Genomic DNA, 9,812 nt, shown 5'->3' on the forward strand with positions numbered 1-9,812 from the left:
AAAGGCGAGCTTGGCATATTCTTAGAGGCCTGTGAAAGCGAGCATGGATAGCCCGGTCAACGCCGCAAGCACCCACCAAGAGAAGCTTAGAGTCAGAGCCGCGCCGAGAAGGCCCCAGGCGAGGTTGAAGCGAGTAGTTGCCGTCTTGCTCTTGGCGACGCCCTTCTCGCCGGTGCAGAGCGCGCGCAACTTCTCCATGGCGTCAATTTTTTTTGTAATTTCCATTCCGTGCTTCATTTAGTGTTCAGACCAAAAATGCATCCATCCCGCACTAAGTCGTAAAATTCTCTACAAATATAGAGAAAGTTTCCAAAAACAAAGAAAAAAGTGAATCAATTTAGTAGAAAAAGTACTCTATCATATTTGGATCCAATGACTTACGTCTTAGCACGAGGTTACTCTACCACTAATTTAAAAAGCCCTTTATCACGTTGTATCGAATTAAACCATATGCTCCATTGCTTGTGCAGGCCCCGTCAATTCGGGCACGGCGTCCTTGTACAGCTCCTCGACTGACATTCTCATTGTCCCCGACAGCTCGTGCAGCGTCAGGTACACACCTCACAGACAGATTGAGGATGCACCGCGTGGTCCATCGACGGTGATTGCCCTGACCGACAAAGGCCACCGCCTTTGGTCTGTAGCGATGCGACACGACCGATGATGGTAGTCAGCATAATCAGTGGCATAGCCAGAATTTTGGGTTAGATAATATATTTGCATCACCAGGCTATGTGTTTAGATGCCCCCCTCCACCCCCGGCGCGCACAGTGCACAACTCTTGAATGCACGGATACTTCAGCCGACCAGCGAATCCGTATCGAATACCGTATCTGATACCGATACTCCTCCGATATGCCCTCGATACGTATCGCTGGAGTATCCGAGAATAAATGATTTAAAACAATTACGATATTCTAAGGATACTTCGCCAGTACATTTTGGATACTTTTCCAGCCCAGGTAAGAGCCCGCTCAGCCCAGTTAAGAAGCAACCAGCAACCCTAGTGCCTTGATGGCCCCATCCTTTCCCTCACAACGTCTTTCCTCACTCCCATGCTCACACCAGGCGACTGTTGTGTTGCCAACAGCTGCTCACCCAGGTCCCAGGGCTAGCAGCAGTGGCGGCTAGCCGGCGACGAGCTCCTCCTCCTACTCACCAACGTCCCCTCTCACACAACATCCATGTACGAACACTTATCTTTGTTGGAAATATGCCCTAGAGGCAATAATAAAGCATTATTATTATATTTCCTTGTTCATGATAATTGTCTTTATTCATGCTATAATTGTGTTATCCGAAAATCGTAATACATGTGTGAATAAAAGACACCAACATGTCCCTAGTAAGCCTCTAGTTGACTAGCTCGTTGATCAACAGATAGTCATGGTTTCCTGACTATGGACACTGGATGTCATTGATAACGAGATCACATCTTTAGGAGAATGATGTGATGGACAAGACCCAATCCTAAACATAGCATAAGATCGTATAGTTCGTTTGCTAGAGTTTTCCAATGTCAAGTATCTTTTCCTTAGACCATGAGATCTGAAGGAAATATGCCCTAGAGGCAATAATAAAGTTATTATTTATTTCCTTATATCATGATAAATGTTTATTATTCATGCTAGAATTGTATTAACCGGAAACATAATACTTGTGTGAATACATAGACAAAACAAAGTGTCACTAGTATGCCTCTACTTGACTAGCTCGTTAATCGAAGATGGTTATGTTTCCTAACCATAAACAAAAGAGTTGTTATTTGATTAACGGGATCACGTCATTAGGAGAATGATATGATTGACATGACCCATTCCATTAGCTTAGCACCCGATCGTTTAGTATGTTGCTATTGCTTTCTTCATGACTTATACATGTTCCTATGACTATGAGATTATGTAACTCCCGTGTGCCAGAGGAACACTTTATGTGCTACCAAACGTCACAACGTAACTAGGTGATTATAAAGGAGCTCTACAGGTGTCTCCAAAGGTACATGTTGGGTTGGCGTATTTCGAGATTAGGATTTGTCACTCCGATTGTCGGAGAGGTATCTCTGGGCCCTCTCGGTAATGCACATCACATAAGCCTTGCAAGCATTGCAACTAATGAGTTAGTTGCGGGATGATGAATTACGGAACGAATAAAGAGACTTGCCAATAACGAGATTGAACTAGGTATTGGATACCGACGATCGAATCTCGGGCAAGTAACATACCGATGACAAAGGGAACAACGTATGTTGTTATGCGGTCTGACCGATAAAGATCTTCGTTGAATATGTAGGAGCCAATATGGGCATCCAGGTCCCGCTATTGGTTATTGACCGGAGATGTGTCTCAGTCATGTCTACATTATTCTCGAACCGTAGGGTCCACATGCTTAACGTTACGATGACAGTTATTATGAGTTTATGCATTTTGATGTACCGAAGTTAGTTCGGAGTCCCGGATGTGATCACGGACATGACGAGGAGTCTCAAAATGGTCGAGACATAAAGATTGATATATTGGAAGCCTATATTTGGACATCGGAAGTGTTCCGGGTGAAATCGGGATTTTACCGGAGTACCGGGAGGTTACCGGAACCCCCCGGGAGCCATATGGGCCTTAATGGGCTTTAGTGGAAGGGAGAAAGGGGCAGCCCAAGATGGCTGCGCGCCTCCCCCCTCCCCTAGTCCTATTAGGACTAGGAGAGGTGGCCGGCCCCCCTCTCTCTCTTTCCCCCTCGGGGAATCCTAGTCCAACTAGGATTGGGGGGGGGGGGGAGTCCTACTCCCGGAAGGAGTAGGACTCCTCCTGCGCCCTCCTCCTGGCCGGCGGCCCCCTCCCCCTTGGCTCCTTTATATACGGAGGCAGGGGGCACCTCTAGACACACAAGTTGATCCTTGAGATCGTTCCTTAGTCGTGTGCGGTGCCCCCTGCCACCATATTCCACCTCGGTCATATCGTTGTAGTGCTTAGGTGAAGCCCTGCGTCGGTAGAACATCAAGATCGTCACCACGCCGTCGTGCTGACGGAACTCCTCCCCGACGCTTTGCTGGATTGGAGCCCGGGGATCGTCTTCGAGTTGTACGTGTGCTAAGAACTCGGAGATGCCGGAGTAACGGTGCTTGGATCGGTCGGATCGGGAAGACGTACGACTACTTCCTCTACGTTGCGTCAACGCTTCCGCAGTCGGTCTGCGTGGGTACATAGACAACACTCTCCCCTCTCGTTGCTATGCATCACCATGATCTTGCGTGTGCGTAGGAATTTTTTTGAAATTACTACGAAACCCAACAGTGGCATCCGAGCCTAGGTTTTATATGTTGATGTTATATGCACGAGTAGAACACAAGTGAGTTGTGGGCGATATAAGTCATACTGCCTACCAGCATGTCATACTTTGGTTCGGCGGCATTGTTGGACGAGACGACCCGGACCAACATTACGCGTACGCTTACGCGAGACCGGTTCCCCCGACGTGCTTTGCACATAGGTGGCTTGCGGGCGACTGTCTCTCCAACTTTAGTTGAACCAAGTATGGCTACGTCCGGTCCTTGCGAAGGTTAAAACGGAGTCTATTTGACAAACTATCATTGTGGTTTTGATGCGTAGGTGAGATTGGTTCTTACTTAAGCCCATAGCAGCCACGTAAAACTTGCAACAACAAAGTAGAGGACGTCTAACTTGTTTTTGCAGGGCATGTTGTGATGTGATATGGCCAAGACATGATGCTAAATTTTATTGTATGAGATGATCATGTTTTGTAACCGAGTTATCGGCAACTGGCAGGAGCCATATGGTTGTCGCTTTATTGTATGCAATGCAATCGCGATGTAATGCTTTACTTTATTACTAAACGGTAGTGATAGTCGTAGAAGCATAAGTTTGGCGAGACGACAACGATGCTACGATGGAGATCAAGGTGTCGCGCCGGTGACAATGGTGATCATGACGGTGCTTCGGAGATGGAGATCACAGGCACAAGATGATGATGGCCATATCATATCACTTATATTGATTGCATGTGATGTTTATCTTTTTATGCATCTTATCTTGCTTTGATTGACGGTAGCATTATAAGATGATCTCTCACTAAATTATCAAGAAGTGTTCTCCCTGAGTATGCACCGTTGCCAAAGTTTGTCGTGCCCAGACACCACATGATGATCGGGTGTGATAAGCTCTACGTCCATCTACAACGGGTGCAAGCCAGTTTTTGCACACGCAGAATACTCAGGTTAAACTTGACGAGCCTAGCATATGCAGATATGGCCTCGAAACACGGAGACCGAAAGGTCGAGCGTGAATCATATAGTAGATATGATCAACATAACGATGTTCACCATTGAAAACTACTCCATCTCACGTGATGATCGGTTATGGTTTAGTTGATTTGGATCACATGATCACTTAGAGGATTAGAGGGATGTCTATCTAAGTGGGAGTTCTTAAGTAATTTGATTAATTGAACTTAAATTTATCATGAACTTAGTCCTGGTAGTATTTTGCAAATTATGTTGTAGATCAATAGCTCGCGTTATTGCTTTCATATGTTTATTTTGATATGTTCCTAGAGAAAAATTGTGTTGAAAGATGTTAGTAGCAATGATGCGGATTGGATTCGTGATCTGAGGTTTATCCTCATTGCTGCACATAGGAATTATGTCCTTGATGCACCGCTAGGTGATAGACCTATTGCAGGAGCAGATGCTGACGTTATGAACGTTTGGCTAGCTAAATATGATGACTACTTGATAGTTTAGTGCACCATGCTTAACGGCTTAGAATCGGGACTTCAAAGACGTTTTGAACGTCATGGACCATATGAGATGTTCCAGGAGTTGAAGTTTCAAGCAAATACCCGAGTTGAGAGATATGAAGTCTCCAACAAGTTCTATAGCTAAAAGATGGAGGAGAATCGCTCAACTAGTGAGCATGTGCTCAGATTGTCTGGGTACTACAATCGCTTGAATCAAGTGGGAGTTAATCTTCCAGATAAGATAGTGATTGACAGAATTCTCTAGTCACCATCACCGAGTTAGTAGAACTTTGTGATGAACTATAGTATGCAAGGGATGACGGAAATGAATCCCGAGCTTTTCATGATGATGAAATCGATGAAGGTAGAAATCAAGAAAGAGCATCAAGTGTTGATGGTTGACAAGGTCACTAGTTTCAAGAAAAAGGCAAAGGGAAGAAGGGGAACTTCAAGAAGAATGGCAAGCAAGTTGCTGCTCAAGTGAAGAAGCCCAAGTCTGGTCCTAAAGCCCGAGACTAAGTGTTTCTACTGCAAAGGGACTGGTCACTGGAAGCGGAACTACCCCAAGTGATTGGCAGATAAGAAGGATGGCAAAGTGAACATAAGTATATTTGATATACATGTTATTGATGTGTACTTTACTAGTGTTTATAGCAACCCCTCGGTATTTGATACTAGTTTAGTTGCTAAGATCAGTAACTCGAAACGGGAGTTGCAGAATAAACAGAGACTAGTTAAGGGTGAAGTGACGATGTATGTTGGAAGTGGTTCCAAGATTGATATGATCATCATCACACACTCCCTATACTTTCGGGATTAGTGTTGAACCTGAATAAGTGTTATTTGGTGTTTGCGTTAAGCATGAATATGATTTGATCATGTTTATTGTAATACGGTTATTCATTTAAGTAAGAGAATAAATTTTTATTCTGTTTACATGAATAAAACCTTATATGGTTACACACCCAATGAAAATAGTTCCTTGGATCTCGATCGTAGTGATACACATAATCATAATATTGAAACCAAAAGATGCAAAGTTAATAATGATAGTGCAACTTATTTGTAGCACTGCCGTTTAGGTCATATTGGTGTAAAGCGCATGAAGAAACTCCATGCTGATGGGATTTTGAAATCACTTGATTATGAATCACTTGGTGCTTGCGAACCATGCCTTATGGGCAAGATGACTAAAGACTCCGTTCTCCAGAACAATGGAGCGAGCAACTGACTTATTGGAAATAATACATACTGATGTATGCGATCCGATGAGTGTTGAAGCTCGCGGCGGGTATCGTTATTTTCTGACCTTCACATATGATTTGAGCAGATATGGGTATATCTGCTTGAAGAAACATAAGTCTGAAACATTTGAAAAGTTCAAAGAATTTCAGAGTGAAGTGGAAAATCATCGTGACAAGAAAATAAAAGTTTCTACGATATGATCGCAGAGGTAAAACATTTGAGTTACGAGTTTGGTCTTCAATTAAAACAATATGAAATAGTTTCACTACTCACGCCACCTGGAACACCATAGTGTAATGGTGTGTCCGAACATCATAACCGTACTTTATTAGATATAGTGCGGTCTATGATGTCTCTTACCGATCTACCACTATCGTTTTGGGGTTATGCATTAGAGACAGCTGCATTCACATTAAATAGGGCACCATCTAAGTCCGTTGAGACGACAACAATCTAAACTGTGGTTTGGCAAGAAACCAAAGTTGTCATTTCTTAAAGTTTGGGGTTGTGATGCTTATATATGAAAAAGTTTCATCCTAATAAGCTCAAACCCAAATCGGAGAAATATGTCTTCATAGGATACCCAAAGGAGACTGTTGGGTACACCTTCTATCACAAATCCGAAGGCAAGACTTTTGTTGCTAAATTCGGAGTTTTTCTAGAGAAGGAGTTTCTCTCAAAATAAGTGAGTGGGAGGAAAGTAGAACTTGATGAGGTAACTGTACCTGCTCCCTTATTGGAAAGTAGTTCATCACAGAAATCTGTTCCTGTGACTACTACACCAATTAGTGAGGAAGCTAATGATGATGATCATGTAACTTCAGATCAAGTTACTACCAAATCTCGTAGGTAAACCAGAGTGAGATCCGCACCAGAGTGGTACGGTAATCCTGTTCTGGAAGTCATGTTACTAGACCATGACGAACTTGCGAACTATGAGGAAGCGATGATGAGCCCAGATTCCGCGAAATGGTTTGAGGCCATGAAATCTGAGATATGATCCATGTATGAGAACAAAGTATGGACTTTGGTTGACTTGCCCAATGATCGGCAAGCCATAGAAAATAAATGGATCTTCAAGAGGAAGACGGACGCTGATAATAGTGTTACTATCTACAAAGCTAGAATTGTCGCAAAAGGTTTTCGACAAAGTTCAAGGTGTTGACTACGATGAGATTTTCTCACTCGTATCTATGCTTAAGTCTGTCTGAATCATGTTAGAAATTGCCGCATTTTATGAAATCTGGCAAATGGATAAACAAAACTGCATTCCTTAATGGATTTACTAAAGAAGAGTTGTATACGATGCAACTAGAAGGTTTTGTCGATCCTAAAGGTGTTAACTAAATATGCAAGCTCCAGCGATCCATCTATGGATTGGTGCAAGAATCTCGGAGTTGGAATATACGCTTTGATAAGTTGATCAAAGCATATAGTTTTATACAGACTTGCGGTGAAGACTGTATTTACAAGAAAGTGAGTGGGAGCACTACAACATTTCTGATAAGTATATGTGAACAACATATTGTTGATCGGAAATAATGTATAATTTTCTGGAAAGCATAAAGGAATATTTGAAAGGAGTTTTTCAAAGAAAGACCTCGGTAAAGCTGCTTACATATTGAGCATCAAGATCTATAGAGATAGATCAAGACGCTTGATAAGTTTTTCAATGAGTACATACCTTGACAAGATTTTGAAGTAGTTCAAAATGGAACAGTCTAAGAAAGAGTTCTTGCCTGTGTTGCAGGTGTGAAATTGAGTAAGACTCAAAGCCCGACCACGGCATAAGATAGAAATAGAATGAAAGTCATTCCCTATGCCTCAGCCATAGGTTCTATAAAGTATGCCATGCTGTGTACCAGATCTATTGTATGCCCTACCACTGAGTTTGGCAAGGGAGTACGATAGTGATCTAGGAGTAGATCACTGGACAGCGGTCAAAATTATCCTTAGTGGAATAAGGATATGTTTCTCGATTATGGAAGTGAAAAAAGGTTCGTCGTAAAGGGTTACGCCGATGCAAGTTTTGACACTAATCTAGATGACTCTAAGTCTCGATCTAGATACATATTGAAAGTGGGAGCAATAAGCTAGAGTAGCTCCGTGCAGAGCATTGTTGACATAGAAATTCGCAAAATACTTACGGATCTGAATGTGACAGACCCGTTGACTAAAATTATCTCACAAGAAAAACATGATCACACCTTAGTACTCTTTGGGTGTTAATCACGTAGCGAGGTGAACTAGATTACTGACTCTAGTAAACCCTTTGGGTGTTGATCACATATCGATGTGAACTATGGGTGTTAATCACATGGTGATGTGAACTATTGCTGTTAAATCACATGGCGATGTGAACTAGATTATTGACTCTAGTGCAAGTGGGAGACTGAAGGAAATATGCCCTAGAGGCAATAATAAAGTTATTATTTATTTCCTTATATCTTGATAAATGTTTATTATTCATGCTAGAATTGTATTAACCGGAAACATAATACTTGTGTGAATACATAGACAAAACAAAGTGTCACTAGTATGCCTCTACTTGACTAGCTCGTTAATCGAAGATGGTTATGTTTCCTAACCATAAACAAAAGAGTTGTTATTTGATTAACGGGATCACATCATTAGGAGAATGATGTGATTGACATGACCCATTCCATTAGCTTAGCACCCGATCGTTTAGTATGTTGCTATTGCTTTCTTCATGACTTATACATGTTCCTATGACTATGAGATTATGTAACTCCCGTGTGCCGGAGGAACACTTTGTGTGCTACCAAACGTCACAACGTAACTGGGTGATTATAAAGGAGCTCTACAGGTGTCTCCAAAGGTACATGTTGGGTTGGCGTATTTCGAGATTAGGATTTGTCACTCTGATTGTCGGAGAGGTATCTCTGGGCCCTCTCGGTAATGCACATCACATAAGCCTTGCAAGCATTGCAACTAATGAGTTAGTTGCGGGATGATGAATTACGGAACGAGTAAAGAGACTTGCCGGTAACGAGATTGAACTAGGTATTGGATACCGACGATCGAATCTCGGGCAAGTAACATACCGATGACAAAGGGAACAACGTATGTTGTTATGCGGTCTGACCGATAAAGATCTTCGTTGAATATGTAGGAGCCAATATGGGCATCCAGGTCCCGCTATTGGTTATTGACCGGAGATGTGTCTCAGTCATGTCTACATTATTCTCGAACCGTAGGGTCCGCACGCTTAACGTTATGATGACAGTTATTATGAGTTTATGCATTTTGATGTACCGAAGTTAGTTCGGAGTCCCGGATGTGATCACGGACATGACGAGGAGTCTCGAAATGGTCGAGACATAAAGATTGATATATTGGAAGCCTATATTTGGACATCGGAAGTGTTCCGGGTGAAATCGGGATTTTACCGGAGTACCGGGAGGTTACCGGAACCCCCCGGGAGCCATATGGGCCTTAATGGGCTTTAGTGGAAAGGAGAAAGGGGCAGCCCAAGATGGCCGCGCGCCTCCCCTCTCCCCTAGTCCTATTAGGACTAGGAGAGGTGGCCGGCCCCCCTCTCTCTCTTTCCCCCTCGGGGAATCCTAGTCCAACTAGGATTGGGGGGGGGGAGTCCTACTCCCGGAAGGAGTAGGACTCCTCCTGCGCCCTCCTCCTGGCCGGCGGCCCCCTCCCCTTGGCTCCTTTATATATGGAGGTAGGGGGCACCTCTAGACACACAAGTTGATCCTTGAGATCGTTCCTTAGCCGTGTGCGGTGCCCCCTGCCACCATATTCCACCCCGGTCATATCGTTGTAGTGCTTAGGCGAAGCCCTGC

This window comes from Triticum aestivum, chromosome 5A (genome assembly GCF_018294505.1).
Source record: "Triticum aestivum cultivar Chinese Spring chromosome 5A, IWGSC CS RefSeq v2.1, whole genome shotgun sequence".
In the NCBI taxonomy this organism is placed as follows: Eukaryota; Viridiplantae; Streptophyta; class Magnoliopsida; order Poales; family Poaceae; genus Triticum; species Triticum aestivum.